Source organism: Hemitrygon akajei, chromosome 10 (genome assembly GCF_048418815.1).
Source record: "Hemitrygon akajei chromosome 10, sHemAka1.3, whole genome shotgun sequence".
In the NCBI taxonomy this organism is placed as follows: Eukaryota; Metazoa; Chordata; class Chondrichthyes; order Myliobatiformes; family Dasyatidae; genus Hemitrygon; species Hemitrygon akajei.
The window spans coordinates 124,996,638-125,019,522 of record NC_133133.1 but is presented as its reverse complement, the minus strand read 5'-3'; the positions used below and the strand labels follow the sequence as shown (position 1 = coordinate 125,019,522).

Below are 22,885 nucleotides of genomic sequence, written 5' to 3'. Positions count from 1 at the left end.
CAGTAAAACTAACCAGTCTTGAAAGAACAATGCATTCCTAAATATCGTCTTAATGGTCACAAAAATTGTATGGGGAAGCATGTAGAAAATATTGCAGATCCATGAACATTGCAAAAAATGATTGTTTAACCTCACCCCACTCACCCACCACGGAGTGTTTATGTTGAGTAATTCTTGCCTGGATCATTGAAAGAAGTAACTGACCCCATGCAGAGTAATCTGACATTCTGCTGCGCTCTCCTGCACGGCTGTTGGCTGTCTTCTGTCACCTTGACCTCCACAAGCTTAGGCATTCAGCCGCAAGAAAGCTAGTTACAGGAAGAGGAAAAAAAAGTATTTCTCAGTAAGACATTAATCTGACTGTTTGCCAAAGGGGTAATCTCCTCCAAGCTGCTTCCCAGCGGTCTAATTATTGATAGCTAAATAGCTAGCCCTGCATACATGCACAGGCTAAGCTACAGTTTTACAATTATCTGAAGGCTCCTACTCCCTGCCCTGCACAATTCAAGTCATCCCATGCAAATCCGACATGTTTCTGGAGACCTGTTTCCGTGGTGACGACCTGAACTCACTCTGGAGATGGACCGCCACTGAGGTCGTGGGATGTTAGGCATGCCTCCAGGAGGCGGTGAGTCTGTTTCAGGCCAACATATTCGTGATTGTTGCTCCTTAAATGCTCAGCATCCTCAACGCGGGTAATACTTAAGAAGGCCTCAGAGACATTGGCCAAACCTGCGAGATTAGTTTGCAAACCAAAAGGTTCAAAAGCAACTGTTGTTAGACTAAGGTTAAAGAGATAAAAACCTATTTCTTATTGAAGATTGCATGAAATGCTTCCAGTAACAAGGCAAAATGGTAACAGATGTATTCTGAGTATATGCCCTGGAGATGTTAGGTATTTTTAATAAAGTTGGATGGGTCAGATTTTCAGATGTGGGCCGTCACCAGGTTACGCAAGGGTTCCATTCTGAAGAACTGCCTGTAAACCAGCTTTCCCCCAATCAGAAATGAGCGTCAATTAATACCAGAAGTTATTTATTGTTTTCCTCCGTGCTGTTACAACGGCACAGGATCAGAATGGCAAGTTTTGATAGCCTGAAGTATCACTGAGTGTTATATTGTTGGATGAAGTATTTTGCAAGGGTCACAATGGAAGAAACCGCCTTGTCAGTTTCCGGAGTAAATCTCTTAAGTAGCCTCCCACTGAAAACCAGCAGCTGTACTCTTAATAAACTGCATATTTGTTTGATTACTGCGAGGATGTTACATGTAAACATTTGTTTTTTTTTTGTTTGAAGACGATTTTCCTGTAGCTAATTTTCTTTTTTGATAAATGCTTCGACAATTTATGGGAGAATTTGAATAAGGTCAGATTTAAGTCTGTAAGTCAACATGGGGAGCCCCTGTACTGAGTGTCAAGTTCAATAACTGAAATATGCGCTTGGTCCAAGTGCAAAAATTAACACCGGCATAAAGTAACATTTCAAACTGAGAACTATAAAGTAAGTTATTCCTTTTTTGGTATTACAGACACAGTCTACCTTTTTATGATTTTGAATCTTATTGTTTACCTACGCTGCACTTTCTCCGTAACTGTTACACTTTATTCTGCATTATTGTTTTACCTTGTTCCACCTCAATGTACTGTGTAATGTACTGTATGCTAGTACATGTGACAATAATAAACCATTTCTAGTTCCAGTACACTAAGGGTCAGTAATCCATCCCTTTAATACCTCCCTTTCTAATAGACAATAGACAATAGACAATAGACAGTAGGTGCAGGAGTAGGCCATTTGGCCTTTTGAGCCAGCACCACCATTCACTGTGATCATGGCTGATCATCCACAATCAGTAACCCGTTCCTGCCTTTCCCCATATCCCTTGACTCCAGAGCTGCTGCCCGTCACTGCTCTCCTACCGTTCCCAATGGCACTTGTACACAGTTTCTCAGTGCAGAGACTACTAGCCACCCTTGGATAAAGGGCATGGCCCGCGTAAGTCTAGAAGGCCTGGTTGCACACTGTGCCTCCGCAGGGTATGTGGCTGTAGACTTGGAGTGTAATGAGACCACCAGATGGGGCACTGGTGGATGTGAAGAGGTGGGAGGGCAAATGCTGCTTTGTTGTGGGGGTGGCAGTGAATTTCTGCTCAGAGCCATTGCTGATCTCCTGGGGCAATGTCACTCCCCATCTTGTCTATTCCCATACAAGTTCCTGATGTTAGTCTGGGGTGTGGACATGTTATTTTTCTTTAGTTTAACTTTCTCATGCTTGTTTGTATTTTTATATAATCACCTACAGTATACACATATAATTGCTCAGTGAATTTCCCATCATTTATTACTTCTGTAATTCTTGAGAAATGTCTTAGTTTTCTGTGGCTACTTGAATCTGGTTGTTGTTTAGGTTATTTGTTATCACTGGAATATTCTGTGATCTCTAGTCTGAGTATGAGGTGAACATGACTGCTGTTTAATCTGGTCTTTTCTTTGGTCCCTCAACACTTCTTCTTGTTCTTCTGTGCTCTTCGAACACTTAAGAAAACAATCGTGAGCAATAAGTTTTATTCTTCACTTCCAAAAGACTTTTGGATCGCAAAAGCTCCAGGACCCAACACCGATTTGTTGCGAGACCCTGCATGTCCACAGTGCAGTCTGCAGCCGTGATTCACCCGTCCAAGTGGGCATGGCCACAACCAACAGCTGGGTGGCCGATGTCCCCACTTGCATGAGACAAATGAAGCTGATATTTACTCATCGCACACCAAAGCGCAGCTGGCTCCGCAGGGCCGCGAACAGAAATGGCCTCCACATCCACTCTGGAGGTCTGGAGTCCGGCCAGGGACTGGAGGTTGAGGCTGTATGTCTGCTGGTCTGAGTGTTTGGACCTGAGAACTGGTGGTTGGAGGCTCAGAGACAGTCAGTCCTGGGGCTGGAGACCTTCTATGTGTGTGAGTGGGTGGGAAACGGGCTTGCTTTGCTGCTGTTGTTCTGTTCTGTTGGTGCTTAGTGCTGTTCTGCTGAACATTGTGGGCGTGCTAAATTGGCACTGGATTGTGTGGCAATACTTGCGGGCTGCCCCCAGCACATCCTTATTAACTCATTGCAATGTATGTTTTTGATGTACATGTGATATATCAATCAATCTGAATCTGAACTGAATTTGAATGTGGAAACATTGGTGCCCCCTATATCTGCTCAAATCAGTGGGTCTGAGCCCCTTGTAGCTTAAGGGCCTATTTTTTACTCCCTCACAATGTACATAGAAACATAGAAAACCTACAGCACAATACAGGCCCTTCGGCCCACAAAGCTGTGCCGAACATGTCCTTACCTTAGAAATTACCTAGGGTTACCCATTGCCCTCTATTTTTCTAAGCTCCATGTACCTATCCAGGAGTCTCTTAAAAGACCCTATTGTATCCGCCTCCACCACCATTGCCGGCAGCCCATTCCACACACTCACCACTCTCTGTGTAAAAAACGTACCCCTGACATCTCCTCTGTACCTACTCCCCAGCATCTTAAAACTATGCCCTCTCATGCTAGCCATTTCAGCCCCGGGAAAAAGCCTCTGACTATCCACACAATCAATGCCTCTCATCATCCTATGCATCTGTATCAGGTCACCTCTCATTCTCCGTCGCTCCATGGAGAAAAGGCTGAGTTCACTCAACCTTTTCTCATAAGACATGCTCCCCAATCCAGGCAACATCCTTGTAAATCTCCTCTGCACCCTTTCTTTGGTTTCCACATCCTTCCTGTAGTGAGGTGACCAAAACTGAGCACAGTACTCCAAGCGGGGTCTGACCAGGGTCCTATATAGCTGCAACATTACCTCTCGGCTCTTAAACTCAATCCCACGATCGATGAAGGCCAATACACCATATGCCTTCTTAACCACAGAGTCAACCTGAACAGCAGCTTTGAGTGTCCTGTGGACTCGGACCCCAAGATCCCTCTGATCCTCCGCACTGCAGTTAAAGTCACAATCAGAATCAGAATCCAGTTTATTATCACTGACATATATCATGAAATGTGATGGCAGAAGGGAAGAAGCTGCTCCTAAAAGTCCCCAGTGTCCCCTTCCTGATGGCAGAAATGAGAAGAGGGCATGTGGGCATGTCCTGGATGCGGGGATCCTTCATGACAGATGTGGCCTTTTTGAGGCATCACCTTTTGAATATTTCCTCGATGGTGGGAAGGCTATTGGAACTGGCTGAGTTTATAACCCTCTGCAGCTTTCTGCGGTCCTCTGTAGTGGCCTCTCCATACCAGACAGCGGTGTAATGAGGTAGAATGCTCTCCACAGTACATCAGCAGAAATTTGTTGGAGTCATTGTCACTTACGAAATCTCCTCAATCACTGAGTAACTACATCCTTCTTCATATTACATCATTATGTTGGGGCCAGAATGGAAATTCAGAGATTTTGATACCCAGGAACTTGAAACTTCTCACCCTTTCTTCATAAGAAGTGTTATGTCAGTCCCCGCTTCATAGAAAGGGTTGGTGTTAGCATCCAGGAGGTCGGGTGGATTGTGCTTTATTTGGCTGTTCCCAACACTTGGACACTCCTTCCGAAGTTCCTGCTTCTGTAGTTTGTGCATCGTTGTGAATGTAATTGAGCTCTGAGCCTCACTGCTACAGTTGTTCCATTGAAATGATCCCCAAGTGGTGCCTCGGCCTCAGCTGTGACCTCAGTGAGCAGCCAGACACCCTCTGTGCATCTCGGTGCCACCACAGGCCTCAGACAATCAAACGGTTCCAATGGATTAAACTAACAAGACAAATAAAACAATAAATCTAAAAATAATAACATCAAATAAACTAATTGAAACCATGAAGATTAATTAAAAATGCTTACCTGCACTCATCCTATTCAACCAACCTGTTGAGGGGCCAGATAGGAATGTGACCTGCCTCTCAGCTCAAGAAGTGTCAGCCCTGGGCAGTCTACACCAAAAATTATTTCCAAGAAATTATCTGTCACACCTTTTAATATTGTTAAGAATTTTCAAGCTTAATATAGAAGAGTGGTGTATAAAAATACCTCATGGACAACACGAAGTGACTTGCTATTGTCTTGGTGGAGTGCCTACTGTAAGCACTGTCTGAAAGCCAAGGCCCTGATCCAATCTGTTCACTTTGCACAAGTGGAGAGTTTCCCAGCATACTGCTGTAGATCTGTGTTTAGATCTCAACCAATAACTGCTTTCCCTCCTGGCACTTATTCTTGCAAGCAGGACCTGCTCCTTCACCTCATCCCTCGTCGCTAGTCAGGGTCCCAAGCAATCCTTACAGGTGAGGTGACGTTCCACCTGCAGGTCTGTAGGGTCAGCTCCTGGTGCGGTTTCTTCTACGTCAGTGAGACCCGGCGTAGATTGGGGGATTGCTTTGTCGAGCATCTTCGTTCTGTCTGCTGCAACAGGCAGTTTTCTCAGTGGCAATTCCCATTCCCATTCTGACATGTTGATCATGGCTACCTCTACTGCCATCAAAATCAAATATAATATCACTGGCTTATATCATGAAGTTTGTTGTTTGTGGCAGCAGTACATCATAACACCCAACAATAATAAAGCTACAAATTAAAATAAGAAGTGTACGTGGATTCATTGTCCATTCAGAAATCTAATGGTGGAGGGGAAGAAGCTGACCCTGAAACATTGAGTGTTCATCTTGAAGCTCCTATACCCCCTCTCTGACGGAGCAATAAGACGAGGATACGTCCTGGATGGTTGGGGTCCTTAATGATGGGTGCTGCCTCGCCGAGGAATTGCCTTTTGAAGGTGCCCGTGGCAGAACTTACGACTTCCTGCAGCTTTTGCTGATTCTGTGCAGTGGCTCCTCCAAACAGACACTAATGCAACCAGCTAGAATACTCTCCACAGTACGTCTGTAGAAATTTCCGAGAGTCCATGATCACCTACCAGGTCTCCTCAGACTCCAAATGAAACATGGCCACTGTCGCACCTTCTTTGTAACTGCATCGATATATTGGGCCCAGAATTGATCTTCAGAGATGTTGACATTCAGGAACTTGAATGTGATAAGGCCATTCTCAGGTTGGAGGAACAAAATCTTATAGCTCAACCTCCAGTCAGACAGCATGAACATCGATTTCTCTAATCTCTAGTTATTTCTCCTCATTGCCCCTTCTCTCTTTCTCTTTGTTTTCCATTCCCCATTCTGGCTTCACTCTCACCCCTTCTCTTCTCCTGCCTATCGCTACACTCTAACATCCCTCCTCCTTCCCCTTCTCCCAATATCCACACCCCTCTCCTATCAGATTCCTTTGTTTTTAGCTCTGTCCCTTTTCCACATATCATTTCCCAGCTTCTCACTTCACCTCCCTCCCCCACACACCCATATTTCCCCTCACCTGGTTTCACCTATCACCTGCCAGCATATATTCCTTCCCTTTCCCCCCACCCTCTTATTCTGCTTTCTTCTCCCTTCATTTCCAGTCCCGATGAAGGGTCTCGGTCAGAAATATTGATTGTTTATTCCTCTCCATAGATATTGCCTGACCTGCTGAGATTCACCTGCATTTTACGTGTGTCGTTCTGTATTTCCAGCATCTGTAGAATCCCTTGTGTTTCTAAAAATCCCATTTACTTTTGTTAGAACCTACATAGCTATCTACAATCCTGCAAAAAATGAAGGTTAGAGCCCAGTCCATCATAGGGAAAATCCTCCCACCACTGAGCACGTTTACATGGATCGCTGCCACAGGAAAGCATCATCCATTCTTAAAGAACCCCACCATCCAGACCATGCTCTCTTTACACTACTACCATCGGGCAGGAGGTACAGGAGCCTGAGGTCCCACACCAACAGGTTCAGGTACAGTACTTACCCTACAACCATCAACCCGCTGAACCAGCATGGATAACTTTACACAGTTCAACTCTGAACTGATTCCATAATCTACAGACTCACTTCCATGGACACAACTCGCGTTCTTTGCATTATTGATCTATCTACAGTATCTATCAATCTATCTGTCCATCTATATATCTATCCAGTTTTTATCTATTAATTTATGATTTCCTTATTTGATTTTTTCTTTATTCATCTGTTTACTTAATATTTGCTTATTTATTTATTCATGTATTATTTATATATGTATATTTGCATGATTTGTCTTCAGTTGTACTTTGCTTGTTTGTCAGTCTTTGTGCATAGATAGATTTTCACAAATTCTATTATATTTCTTTATTTTCTTGTAAACGCCTGCAAGAAAATGAATCTCAAGGTAGTATGTAACGACAATCACACAGTGGCCACTTTATTAGGTACATCTGTACACCTGCTTGTTAAGGCAAATATCTAATCAGCCAATCACGTGGCGGCAATTCAATGCATCAAGGCATGCAGACGTGGTCAAGAGGTTCAGCTGTTGTTCAGTCCAAGTATATGAATGGGGAATAAATGTGACTTAAGTGACTTTGACTGTGGAGTGATCTTTGGTATCACACATGGTGGTTTGTGTATCTCAGAAACTGCTGATTTCCTGGGATTTTCATGCACAACAGTCTCTAAGGTTTAAAGACAATGGTGCGAAAACAAAGGGGAGTAGTGATGTGGTGGGTGAAAACGCCTTGTTAATGAGAGAGTGGTTCAGGCTGACAGGAAGGTGCCAGTAACTCAAGTAACCACGCATTGCAATAGCGGTGTGCAGACCAGCCTCTCTGGATGCACAGCGCATCAAACCTTGAAGTGGATGGGCTACAGCAGCAGAAGCCCATGAACATAGTGGCCGCATTATTTAGGTACAATACTTCAGTAATAAATAGATAGATAGATACTTTATTCATCCCCATGGGGAAATTCAACATTTTTTCCAATGTCCCATACACTTATTGTAGCAAAACTAATTACATACAATACTTAACTCAGTCAAAATATGATATGCATCTAAAATCACCCTCTCAAAAAGCATTAATAATAGCTTTTAAAAAGTTCTTAAGTAGTTTACTTAAATACATTGAGTCCTATCCCCGGCACTTTAACATATCTTACTCCTGGCGGTTGAATTGTAAAGCGGAATGGCATTGGGGAGTATTGATCTCTTCATCCTGTCTGAGGAGCATTGCATCGATAGCAACCTGTCGCTGAAACTGCTTCTCTGTCTCTGGATGGTGCTATGTAGAGGATGTTCAGGGTTTTCCATAATTGACCGTAGCCTACTCAGCGCCCTTCGCTCTGCTACTGATGTCATACTCTCCAGTACTTTGTCCACGACAGAGCCCGCCTTCCTTGCCACCTAAACCTCAAAAACAACTGAGCACAAATAAAGGCTTTAATAATAAAATAAATCACACTGCTATTTTCACAGAAATATAAAATCATTAAATTTGACTTCCACAGCACTGGTAAAATTCTCAGAATCAATGCATTTGTTTTGTGTGACTCAAAGTACATGCTGTAGATAATGTGAAGATGTCAGCCAGTGTCATGACAGAAAGCTTTCTGACCCATTGAGATGTGCAAGTGTAGAGTGCTATCTAATCTAACGAATGGCAAGTGAGACTCCACTCAATAAAAGTAGGTTCATCAACAGACTTAATATCCAAATGTGGTAATGGTCACAAATCCAATAACAATTTCCTCTTCAAGCAAATGTATAACTGCGGTGGAATTTTCATTTTATGTTTGACAAAGACAGTATACGTGGAAAATGTCTTGTGAAACGAGCCAGTCGATCCAGCCTGTGACCAGATGCATGATTCAATGACCAAACTTTTGCTTTGTAGAACTGACTGTCAATAGGCCTGTGTTTCTAGATTTACAAGGTGAGCCTTTGACAATGGGTCATGCTTACAAGGGGTGATTGATAGATTTGTGGCCTAAGGTAGAAGGAGTTAATTTTAGAAAACCTAGCACATTTATTTTTCAACGTGGTCCCCTCCTACATGTACACACTTAGTCCAGTGGTTGTGGAGCATATGGATCTTGGACCTCCAAAAAGTGTCCACAGATGGGTGATTGATAAGTTAGTGGCCTAATGTGGAAGGAGTTGAGTTATACAGCTCTCATTACATGCACATGCTGTTCAACTCTGAGTGATTATGCAGAATCACCTTCTACCTTAGGCCACAAACTTATCAATGACCCCGATGAGTTATTAACTGATGAGTTATTAACTTCAAACTCTCTGCATAATCACTCAGAGTCAACCTGCATGTGCATGTAACGAGAGCTGTATAACTCATCTCCTTCCACCTTAGGCCACTAACTTATCAATCACCCCTGCTGTGGGCACCTTCTGGAGGTCCAAGATCCGTATACTCCACGACCGCTGGACTAAGTGTGTAAATGTAGGAGGGGACTCAGTTGAAAAACAACTGTGCTAGGTTTTCTAAAATTGACTCTTTCTACCTTAGGCCACAAACTTATCAATCACCCCTCGTAATGACAAGGATCAAAGATAAACTTTATTTACTGTACACATTTCCATGTATTCAGAATTTGTGGTGGTGTGTTAGTCAGGAGGTGACATGCAATAAAAACAATGACATTCACTGTTGTGAAGATTAAAGAGTTATATAAAATTCAAGTATGGATATAGAATAAAATATACATAAATACCAGCATTTATTTACAATGCAAACAGTGTTATATAAAGTGGTTTGACATGTTTACAGTGCAATGCAGTGTATGAAGTAATAGATAGTAAGGTGGGCAAACTTGAATGGTTGATCAGATTAACTGCCAGTGAGAAGATGGCGTGAAGTTTTAGTTTTAATAGCCCTATAGCACTTTCAAGAGGGGAGCTTTTGTGTGTGTATAATGTGGAGGACAGTGTTTATGGTGAAGGATGATAAACTACGGCATAAGTAGCATATACAAAGCCATTTGTAATCGGGGTAATTCCTAATTCCTAAAAACTGTTTCATTTATAACTAATGAACATTGACTTCTCCTTGAAAAATGGTTTTATTATCAACATCCTTGGGTCAGAAATACTCTGCATGTGTTCTTTTAAACAATGTGGGTGGTTATTGAAAATCAAGCTGGAATCTGAAATAAAAACAGAAAATGCTGGGGAAACTCAACAGGCCAGGCAGCACCCGTGGAAGGTGAAAAAGCACTAATATTTCAGGTCAAAGAATTCATGTAAAGGGAAGAGAGAAAATGGGTTCGTTTTAAGTGGCTAGCCGTGGAAGGGAATGGATAGATGGTTGTGAAAACTGATGGGAAGGACAGGATTACTAGTGATAAACTAGTAAACTAGATGAAGAGTTAATGAGTTAGTTGGCAACAGATTAAACAAAGGAAAATGTAAGAGTTGTGGAAAAGATGTTTCACCTGCAACAGAACCACCCAGTTCTGACCCAAACAGAGAAAGTAAATTAGCCCAAATTGTTAAATTCAGAATGGGTGGATAGGACACTGAGTCATGAGTCATGAGTCATGACAGACGATGGACAATTTGAGCAACTCTCACAAATCACTGGAGGAACTCAGCAGTCCAGTCAGCATTTATAGACGGGAATGAACTATTGTCACTTTAGGCCAAGACCCAGTGGTACCGAATCCCACAGTGGGACTCAGTACAGACAAATTGGATCTTCATATCCAATGCATCGGTATAGCACCTATAAAACAGGAAGTGGAAAACAGTTCCAATGTTCTTTGCAGGAATCATCACAGTGCAAAACAATATGGTGGTTACTTATGGAATAAATTCGTAAGGAGGGCAGCGTTTCCTCTAATAATTTCCCTCTATTCTTCTCTCAGGGCCACTAAACATTGAAAGTTGAGATAACTTGAATCAGGGAATTTTCAATCAAACCACATTCATCACCAGCCTTCTATGATTTGCCTAGGCAATTGAATGACAAAACTACCCAATGCCCATCAACATTAAACCACACGCTTTGATCCTGTTTTACCTCATGGTTTCCAGTAGGGAACTGATTAAAGTGACCCCAGCCAGTTTGAGGAATAAGCTGACTCGATTCAATTCTTCGGACTCCTCCTTTAGTCACCTGCATACTGTAGATTATTATGGCAGTAATGTTGCTGGGATAGTTGAGTGGACCACAAATTTGTCACCAACTGTTAAATAGAAAATTATATTTAAATCTTGACTAATTCTATTTTGACCAACCTACATTTAAATTTCTGTCCTTTTTTTTACATTAATAAAAACTACCTGAGATAAACTGCATGATGCCAAGACAATGATTTTGAATATGAAGTCAACTGTGATTAACCATTGGCCAAAAGAGAAGTCAAAGTTCAAGGTTCAAAATAAATTTATTATCAAAGTACATTTATGTCACTATATACAACCAAGGGATTCATTTTCTTGTGGGCATACTCAATAAATCTATAGAATACTAATCATAACAGAATCAATGAAAGACCGCATCAACTTGGGCATTCAACCAGAATGTAGAAGATAGCAAACTGTGCAAATACAAAAAGAAGAAATAATAATAATAAATAAATATCGAGAACATGAGATGAAGAGTCCTTGAAAGTGAGTCCATTGGTTGTGGGAACAACATTTTAATGATGGGGCAAGTGAAGTTATCCCTTGTGGTTCAAGAGACTGATGGTTGAAGGGTAATAACTGTTCCTAGCCTGATGGTGTGAGTCCTGAGGCTCCTGTACCTTCTTCCTGATGGCAATAACAAGAAGAGAGCTTGTCCTAAGTGGTGGAGGAGGTCTCTGATGATGGACGCTGCTTTCCTATGACAGGGTTTCATGTAGATGTGCTCAGTGGTGGGGAGGGCTTTACCTGTGATGCTTTAAATGAATGCACGTACAAAACAACTTACTGATGAATTGTTGGCCACAAGGTGTGGTTAATATTTGTTTTAATATGGCTCAGTGCTTGTGGAAGTGTAACACACAACAGAAAAGGGTCGGTTGGCAGCTGCATAAATGGACCATCAAAAAATGTGAGAGACAAAGCCTATTTCCCGTTTTCTGTGTTGAAGATACCTGCATAATGCACGGGATCGAAAGAGGCTGCTGAGGGTTGTAGAATCAGCCAGCTCCATCACGGGCATCTCTCTCCTCACCAAGGACATCTTCAAAAGGCAGAACCGTAAGAAGGAATCACCCATCCTGAAGGGCCCTCACCACTCGGGAATTGCACTCTTCTCATTAGCACCATGAGGGAGCGGGTTCAGGAGCATGAAGACCAACAGTCAGGATTTTGGGAACAGTGCTTCCCCTCCACCATCAGGTTTCTGAATGGTCCAGAAGAACTCTGTCTCACCGTTCCCTTCTGCACTAACTGTTCAGTTTATTTGGGTGATAACATAGTAATTTTTTATGCCTTACACTGCACTGTTGTTGCAAAACAATAAACTTCATGACATACACTTTACCGGGTTCCCGAGTGGCCACTGAATGTATGTTCATGAGCTTCTGCTGAAGTAGCCCATCCACTTCAAGATTCAGCATGTTGCGGCAGAGACAGGTCCTGATGGAGGGTTTTGGCCTGAAACATCAACTGTTTATTCTTATCCATGGGTGCCTCGGAGATCCTCCAGCATTTTGTGTGTGGCCAAGCCAAGTTGACTGATAAACCACTGGTATCACCCGCTCCAGGCAAAATGAACTCCCCTTGAGGAACAGCTGCTAAGTTTCTTTACAGGCTAGCCTTCTTGTTGCTCACCCCTCACAGTGTGACCTGGCCAGCCAGCTAAATAGCACGGAATTGATCCTGAGCTTACTGAACTGAATAGACAACATAAAGTTGCTGTGTTGACTGTTGGGCAACCAATAAGTTAGCCGTTAACTATTTTTGTTTGATAGGGGCTATCAAATGTAGCACCCTGTTATACAGGCAGATATTATGAGCAGTGTTTTCAGTACAAATAGATACCAATTCACCCTTGTCATTTCTATTTCTTTTCCTTCTCATTAGATGGACCCAAAAGAAGATGAACTACTTTCCCATTGGGACTGATGAAGAATTAATGATGAATCAATCTGGCATCCAACTTTCTCGTGCTGGTGGTAACTGGAGACTTATGATAGTGATTAATTTTGAAATGCATTGTTTTTTTTCTGTGCTCACCACTGGCCTGGTACTGATGGATGAACCTTTTTTCACCTCAGGGGCTTGTGTTAGAATCAAGCACTTCCAATTATATTTTTGATAACCTCTCCTTAAGCTCCTTTGACTGCCCTGTTTTATGGCAGAATTAGGACAAGCTCTGCATAAAGGTCATTGACAATTTCCAGTCAATGCTTGCACACAGCTTGCGCTGTGAGACAACTTAATCGAAGCTCTTGTTTCCATGGTATTTCATACTTTGTGGGAAATGCAGTCAATTACTGTTCCCTCGAAGAAGCTCGACTACTTGGCCACGCAGTAACTGAAATGCTTCCCCACACATAGCCTTTGTTGCTGCGTAGCTGGAATATTCTTTTATATAATGTTAATATAATTTTGAAATTATGCTTATACAATTTTGAAATCTATGCTAATATAATTGTGAAATAACCTATAATTAATATAATCCATAAACATTTTAAATAATAAGTTTACCACAACCTTTACTTTGAAACATTTTAGAGCTTTAAGATATTTACATTGTCAGTGTTTCAAGTTACAACACTATTACAAATTGTAACAATAAACACAGAATGGAAGTTGCTAGCTCAAACCGCCAGCTCACTGAATGCTGTCTAACTTTAAAAGTTTACAAAACTTGAGAGATTTCTTTGTGGTACTGTATTTCATTTACCCTTCGATTAATAAATAAAATCAAAATTATGTGATTTTTCAATTTTCATTCTAAATGTTCATAGAATGCATGCTACAAAAAAATTGGAAGTGCTGTGTAGTCTTCAGGCCATGTAAAAATTTCCTGCTCAAAGCAATGGTTGGTCCATGCAGCTGAGAAAAATATTAGGGGGAATATTGAGTCAAATGGTCATCTTAATTTTCAGACCTGAGTTATAAAAGCAGAAGGCTTCTTTTCTGAAAAGTATCAGCAGTTGAACTATTGACCTGAACCCTGTGATCTATTTAATTTTGGTGTTGAAGGATTATGAGCCCAGTGCTGTTTCTTTGTTAAGTTCATATTCCATGGGCAGTATTTCAGTAGGGGAACAATTTCACAAAGAGGTCAACAAAACAACACTTTTCTTTGTTCAACATTGTACCCTGATTTCACTCTTAATTTCAGTGTTAGTTCTTCTTTTATTGGTGCACTACGTGATAAATTCACATTAACCCCAGACCTTTTGCTTGCTTGACGACGCAGTACAAAGGTCAAAGGTTTGTAATTTCCTTTATGTTGGTGAAACAGACTTCTCAAGTGTTGTATCACTATACAGTACTGTGCAAAAGTCTTAGGCACATATATAAAGCTAGGTCACCTAAGACTTATGCACAGTACTGTTTTTGTCAACGTAGAGTGGAGAGCAATCTGGTGTTGATCTGGTGGGAGCAAAGGAAATTGGGTGAGGGTGGAGTGAAACCAAAATGAGAGAGTCAGAGACCCTTACAGTGTTATATAGCATCTGAAAGAACACCTGAATTGCCTTTGTGTGTAGAAGGCTGCAGACTATGAACTGGTAGTAGGATTATTATAGATGGGCTTTGTGTGGACAGCAGGAACATAGTACCTGAAAGGTCTTTTTCTGTGCTGTGTGATTTGATACCTCAAAAGCATAATCATTAAAACAATATTGAAAATATGGTTACATTTACACACAGCATAATCCCTCATGTAGGCTCTTCAAATGAGGCCACTATTAATATAAATAAAAGGGGAGAGTCGTGTCGTTGTGGATGCACAACTTGCCTGCGAAGAGCTAGCACAAGATAGGTGTGTAGATTTGCAGTTAAATCACAGAAAGGTATAAAAATAATAAGGATATAATACCCTCCCTGTGTTAGCAATGCTCCCTTTTCTCTTTTCTGATAATTTAACTCCCTTCCTCCAAAGTAAAAAAATTGCGAGAAGAATTGATGTAGTAAATCTTTACTTAAGAACCATAATCAATTCAAAGGGAGGTTTGGGGAAAGAGATTGAGTTCATTTCAACTGCCTCACTATTATGTCTGTGAAGTACCAATCTGTTTCAAAAAAATTGTTTGAGAGATAAATATTGTGAATCTTTTATTGCCAGTCAGAGTAGCAGGCTGACTCAGTTTGACCTCCTTCCAAGAAACTTACAGTTCCAGCACTGATTTCTGGATAATGGATATAGTTAAAACCAAGAGACATACGACACCAATTCACAGAGGCGTAATAACACCAAGCTCATGAAAGTGAGGTGAGGGATCAAAGTGAAATGGAGAAAGTGGCTATTAAGGAAGCTGGAAAAAAATACAGGCAGAAATGTTTATGTAAAATATGCACAATTTTGTATTGTGCTGACCAATAATTGCCTAATTTTGTGGAACTTACTAATAGATAGGAAAAGAAGGCAGCAAAGTATGTTATCCTATGTGCAATAGCTGTGTGTATCGAGGGAGTGTTACTGTTTGGTGTGTTTCTTTCAGAATGAACACATGGTAAAGGAGTTTGAAATGAAGAGCTGATTATTTCAGGTGATGGAGATGATCTGGTTTCATGATGTAAAACAACCTGAAGCAGGTCAAGACCTTCAAAGTCAAGAGGCTATAAACGTCCCTGGCCATTACCTGACACCCTGCCCGTAGTCCTCTAATGAAAGTATGTGCTATCTTTGTTAACTGATTTAAAACAGGTTTGTGTTGTGCCCACAGTAAAATCTACCGGTGTGGATAAGGACAGAAGAACAGGCGACATTTACCTTTGTTTAACCCACTGCCATTGTTTAATCATGATTATTTTATGATTTATCTCCATTATCAGTGAAATCCAGAAGTAACTCCACCAGATTCAGGAACAATTATTACCCTGCAACAATCAGGCTCCTGAATCTGTGTGGGTAACTTCACTCACCACAACTCTGAACTGGACCACAACCTATGGACTCACTTTCAATGACTCTACGACTCATGTGCTCAGTACTAATTATTTGCACCATTTGCCTTCTTTTGCTCATTGTTGATTGTCAGCCTTTGTTACGTATATTTTCATAAATTCTATTGTATTTCTTTATTTTCCTCTATATGTCTGCAAGAAAATCAATGTCAGAGTGGAATATGATGACATATTCCTACTTTGATAATTAATGTACTTTAAACTTTGAACTTGAGAATTTATCCTTCTTTCACGGCCATTATTAACCTAAGTATAATGATATTTCAAAAAGTTAATCTTCATCATTCACTAATTAATTACTTATTTAGAGAGAGCACAGAACAAGTACTTCCAGCCCACAACACCCATCAATTTAAAACTAGTCTAATTGCAAGACAATTTACAATGGCCAATTAACCGAGTAACTGGAACTCTGGAATGTCCTGAGCTGGAATAGTGTCTCATTACTGTGGATTAAGGTTGGATCACCATGTTGATGTACACAGGGATCTTGGGGTCCAGGTCCATAACTTCCTGGAGGTAGCTGCACAGTTTGATTACTCACCTCCACACTGACTACTTGAGGCACTGAGTTCAAGAGTTTTATAAAACGTTGGTTATGTCACATCTGGACCATTGCATTCAGTTCTGCCCCATTACTGGAAGGATATGGAGGCTTCAGAGAGGATGCAGAAGAGGTTGACCAGCATGCTGCTTGGATTAGCGGGCAGGAGCTATAAGGAGAGGCTGGACAACCTGGGTTGTTTAGACCGGAGTGGTGGAGGCTGAGGGGAGATTTGACAAGCTTAGATAATGTAGACTGCTGGTATCTTTTTACCCCAGGGTCACAAAATACCTGAAATTACAGTGCATTTATTTAAAGTGAAAAGGGGTAGCTTCAAAGGTGACGTGTGGGGCAAATGCTTTATACAGAGAGTGGAGGCTGCTACCTGGGGTGGTAGTGGGGGCAGATACGACTGCAGCATTTAAGAGGATCTTAGATAGACACATGAATTCAAGATTCAGGATTGTTCGTTGTCATATTTCAGTACATTAGTGTAAAGGAGAATGAAATGATGGTTATCGGATCAGCCGCTGAATAAAGAAACAGGATACGCAGGAAGAGCAAAGAAAGAAAGAAATGACAATAGATACAAAAACAATCCACTAAAACACAATGCAGAAGTAACTGTTACATACTGTACATAAACACAAGAAAATCTGCAGGTGCTGGAAATCAAAAGCAAAACACACAAAATGCTGGAGGAACTCAGCAGGTCAGGCAGCGTTTATAGAAATGAATAAACAGCTGATGCTTCGGGCCAAGACCCTTCATCAGGACCTGAAGAAGGGTCTCAGCCCAAAATATCAACTGCTTATTCATTTCCATTAATGCTGCCTAACCTACTGAGTTCCTCCAGAATTTTCTGCATGTTATATACACAGACCGGTTGTACATAGATAAAGTGATGCTAGGTCATGTGTATGTAGTGGTGGTGAGAGAGTGGTGGGGTGGGTTAATGGGTGGAGATGTTGATCAGTCTGATGTCTTGGGAGGGAAGTAACTGGTTTTGAGTCTAGTGGTCCTGGCGTTGATGTTGTGTAGACTCCTCCCTGATGGGAATGGGATGAACTGTCCATAAGTAGGGATAATGTGGAGGGAATGGGGAAGTATGGACTTGATTAGTTGAAAGAAACTAGCTTAGTAGGCTCTTAATTGCTCATTTGATTAGTTTGACACATCATGTGCTGAATGGCCTTTTGCTGTTCTGTGTTCCATGTTATATAATTAATATCATCATCATCATTATGTGACGTGTCGTTTGACGTGGGCAATCATGGTCTTGACCGTGATTGTTCTTGGCAAATTTTTCTACAGAAGTGTATATTAATATACACAAATAAATGAATTCACAGCAGGAGGATGTCATCTGCCACCTTGTGCCAAATCCATAATCTTGTGAGATTGTGGCTGATCTGATTTTAAACCTTGCTTTCTGGTCCACCTTGATAACCTTCTCTCTTGCCTATGTCCAGCTCTCACCTTAAAAATATTTAAAGCCTCTGTTTCCTCTGTCCTTTGAGGAAGAGAATGACAAAAATGCGCAAGCTTGCAGCCCTCTACAACAGAAACTTGCCCTCTGAGTTAAATGGGAAGCCCCTCATTTTTAAACTGTGTCCTACTTCGAGATTTGCCCGCAAAAGAGAACATTCTCTCTATATTCACCACTCAAGGAGAAAGATTGTCTAAAGTCCAGCAGGATATACATCAAAGTCAAAGTTGAGTTTATTGTCATTAGCACAAGTACATTTATGCAGAGAAACAACGTGCTGCAGTGTCACAGGTGCACGACATTTGACAGGCCCAGAGATCTGACCCTCCAAGTTGGAAGCGTTCTCCAAAAACAGTTGCATCTATTAGGAACCTGCTGTGGTGTGTTGTCAACAAAAATCAATATCATTCAACAATGTAAAGAATAACAAATTATATGAAAATTACAGTTGGGGATTAAAGTGTGGATATGGACTAAAATGTGCTTAAATATATAGGTATCAGCGTGTATTTACAATGTAAGCAGCATTATAAAATGTAGATTAAAGTGTTTACAGTTCAGTACAGTGATAGGGGCAATAAATAGAGGGGGAGGGTGGGGGATGGCCAGCTAGAATGTTTGATCAAATTAACTGCCTGGGGGAGTTTAAGATGGTGTGAAGATTTTTTTCGTCTTAATACCCCAATAATGCTTTCCAGAAGGGACTTTTTTGCGAAAGGCAGTTTGCAATGTGGATAATGTTTACAATGTGGATAATGTCCACACTTATTTTTCCTGTCTGTTTCTTTGTCCTGGACACATACAAATCTTGAAGTGATGCTAGACACCAGCCAACGATCTTTTCTGCTGGCCTGACAGTCCGCTGTAGTTTTTTTTAATATTGTGATAAGATGCTGCACTAAACCAGACCCATAATGTCTGATGTGAGGATGCTCTTTTAAACTCTCACTCAAAGTCCTGGCCTTGATAAGTGGAGCTTACTAGCAAGCTCTGAGACCTACATGAGCCCTGCCTCAGGGAGAAAGTACTAGACAGATGGAGAAAAACATTCAAAGATGTTCTCAGATGTTTGAAGAATTGCTTTTGAGAACTTCTCTTCTATGGCCACTGGAACTGGAGAAACAGAATTCAGTTTGATATTGGGGATCTTGAGTCTTGCCCTAGTAGTACACAGAAGCCCGGAACATGAAACAAGCACACCACCTCATGACTTCCCCACCTGCCCTCACCGTCTAAATAAAGGTCTTCCCCCACTTGCTTCACCAGCTACTTCCAAAAACACTGAACTGAACCAGAAGCAATTCATCCCCAATCCCGAGAGTCTGGCAGGAAGGAAAGAAATATCATCTAGTATACCTGTACTGAACAGGACAGTGATGAGGGAGGACTACACCTTCAGGAAGGTACTGATGGAGAATGGAGAACAAAGTTATAATGCTTGTGTGGCTTACCTGGTCACTGCCAAGAAAACTCACCAACCCCTCAGCTTCCTCAGGAGGCTGCAGGAATTTGGCATGTCTCGCCGATGCTTACCAACTTTTATCGATGCGCCATAGGAAGCATTCCATCAGGATGCTGTGCCAGATTCTTTCCATTTCTTGATGATTGACAACTGTACTCCAAGGGATATTCAGTGACTTGGAAATTTTCTCTTATCCATCTCCTGACTTGTGCTTTTCAATAACCTCTACACGGAGTTGATTGGACTGTTCTTTTATCTTCACAGTGTAGTTTTTGCCAGGATACTGATGAACAGCATCCTTGTGAATTTTTACTATAGTCAGTTGAACCACCTTGACTGAACATAGTGGTCACCATTTAACTAATTATGTAACTTCTAAATCTAACTGGCTGTACCAGCGATGAGTTGGTGTGTCATATTAAAGGGGGTGAATATTTATGCAATCAATTATTTTGTGTTTTATATTCATAATTGATATAGATCACTTTGTAAAGATGTTTTCACTTTCACATGGAAGAGTCTTTTTCTGTTGATCAGTGTCAAAAAAGCCACATTAAATCCACTGTGGTTGAAAGTTGTAAAACAATAAAACATGGAAAATTCCAAAGTGGTTGGGGTGGGGGGGGGGAGGTGAATACTTTTTATAGGCACTGCATATTCAGGAAAGTATTCTTTTACAAAACAAAACTGTATTATTCAATAAAAATAATAATCTGATCAAAGAGGCAAGTTGAAAAGAGGCTACAGAGGGTTGTAGACTCAGCTATCTCCATATCAGCACAACCCTCTTTACCATCGAAGACATCTTCAAAAGGTGGTGCCTAAGAAGGGGGCATCTATCAGTAAGGGGGCATCTACCCGCACCATCCAGGCCACGCCCTCTTCTCATTGCTGTTATCAGGGAGGAGGTACGGGAGCCTGAAGACCCACACTCAATGTTTTAGAAACAGTTCCTTCCCCTCTGCCATCAGATTTCTGAACAGTCCAAGACCTCGTGTACACTATCTCACTATTCCTCTTTTTCAATATTTATTTACTTTTTTTATTACGACATATAATAATATTCCTTATGTATTGCAATGTACTGCTGCCACAAAAAAAAACAAATTCCACGACATATGTCAGCATTAATAAACCTGATTCTGGTTCAGATTCATCGGTGTCTGGTCCTGCGCTGGAGCTTAAGGAGAAGCTGATTTCCTTGCAGAGACTCGCTCACACTGGATCGTGGGTTGACCCCAAAAGGCAAAGGTTTTACTCAACATTTTATAACTCAATTGTTCTAAGTACATCAAGAGTCCAGACATTCCAGCTCGTGCTATTCATGTGTTAATCTTCATCAGCAGACGAACTGAGCTGTCTACTGTTCTTGTGAGATTCATTCATTGCTAGGAGAAACAACTCAGAACAGAATTAATTCCTCTATTGCCACTGATAAAGGAGACCTCGAGGGCTTCGCTGTTCAAGTGATGAGTTTGTTTATAGTGATTATAAAGGTGTAACAATGCTGATGGCTACCCACTGATTTTCTTTAAAGGTTAGCTTTATTTGTCACAGGTACGTTGAAACGTTCAGTGAAATGCATCGTTTGTGTCGAATCATATCCGTGAACATTGTGCTGGGCACAAGTGTGGTCACGCTTCCAGCGCCAACATGTAGCACACCCTCAACCCACCGACCCCGAGCGCACGTCCTCGGAATGCAGGGGGAGCCCGGAGCAGACAGACACGAGGAGATCCACAGGCAGTGGCGGGAATTGAACCCTGATCATCGATGGCTGGCTGGTGCTGTAAAGCGATAGCGCTAACTGCTGCACTGCCGTGCTGCCAAGTTTGACGGGTGAGAGTTTAGTTTAAAGAGCTGGATGTTACTAAATCATTTAATGCAATCCAAAAACAGAGTTCTGAAACCTTGTTTATCAATGCTGTCTTAGCTCGTCCATGACTGACATTGTGAAGTGTGGTAACAACTCAATGGTACAATTTTTAGTCTTTCATGTCCCTTTTGCTAGTCTACATTTCAGCCCATGACCTCCCCTGATTAACAACCAACATAAATAACAACATCTCAATATGTAACAAGTATACAGTTTACGATGATCTGAACTCTTTGTCATTAAAATATTTATCTGAATTTGCTCATAAATATATTATGAGAGTAATTAGACTTCTTTTAAACAGAGTGTAATCCGAGATATATTTAGAAACTGCAATTTTTCTCGAGTTCTGTCAGGAAAACACAAATCACTAAATATTGAAGCTGAAACATTTAACAAAAAAAAACTCCTGAGTGCCTGCAGGGTACCAATTTCTGATGAACAATGACCTAAGTGTTAACAGCAAATAGCTCTTTATTCACTTCCTTTCTGTTTTTATTTTTACTTTCCGTCCACAGTCTCTTGAGTGGGCCAGTAACTGTATTGTAATCTTTTCACTGTGTTTCTGAAATTAAACAAAATTAATTTCCAGCATCAGCAACACTCATGTTTCTCACTTCCAGTTGCAACAGTTGGTGTGTATCAGATATAAAACACGACGAGGCTCTGTGCTTATGGAGCATCGAACATAGAACAGTACAGCACAGTACAGGCTGTTCGGCCCGTGATGTTGTGCTGGACTTCTAACCTACTCCACGAACAATCACTATCCCTTCCCTCCCACATAGTTCTCCATTTATCATTCATGCACGTGCTCATCCACCAGTCTCATAAATGTATCTGCCTCTACCGCTACCCCTGACAGGAAGTTCCACACACCCACCATCCTCTGACATTCCCCCATATTTTCCTCCAATATGTTCTCTCCTAATGCAGCCTTGGGGGAAGAAGAGGCCACTGGTTGTCCACTCTAACTATGGCTCATCATCTTTATCTAGTCGCCCCTCATCCTCCTTCACTCCAAAGAGAAAAGTCCTAGCTCATTCAGCCTTTCTTCATAAAACATTATCTCTAACCCAGACAGCAACCTGGTAAATCTCCTCCTCACTCTCTCTAAAGCTCCCACATTCTTCCTATAATAAGGAGACCAGAACTGAACACCATACTCCAAGTGTGGTCTATCCAGGGTTTTATAGAGCTGTAACATTACCTCATGGCTCTTGAATTGAATCCTAGCCAACAGGTAGTGGGTGGGAGCAGCAGTTCACTTGTGCCTTGGTAATAATTTACTAAGGCACTGGGGATGTCTCCCCATCATTTTCATTCCATAAACTCACCTATACATGTTCCATACAAATGTAAAACACCTAGAACCATACCTCTGATATCCCAAATAGCTTCAGGCATGAAAAAGATCTAACTAAAACCATCAATTTTCCGAGCTATCTCCTCATGAATTCACACAAAGTGGTAACCAGACTGGGCTTCCAAGGCATGAATTTCTCCAAAATAAAACACATTAAACATTTTGCATTTGACAATGGATACAGGGGCT

General features: G+C 41.3%; 1 long non-coding RNA gene across 1 annotated transcript; it reads left to right on the top strand.

The window, feature by feature from the left end:
- The first annotated feature begins 382 nt into the window (after positions 1–382).
- On the top strand, positions 383–13,754 carry LOC140734107 (uncharacterized). Its single transcript, XR_012100476.1, has 2 exons — positions 383–628; positions 12,900–13,754. It is a non-coding gene; the product is annotated as an uncharacterized lncRNA (long non-coding RNA).
- Positions 13,755–22,885: the final 9,131 nt, after the last annotated feature.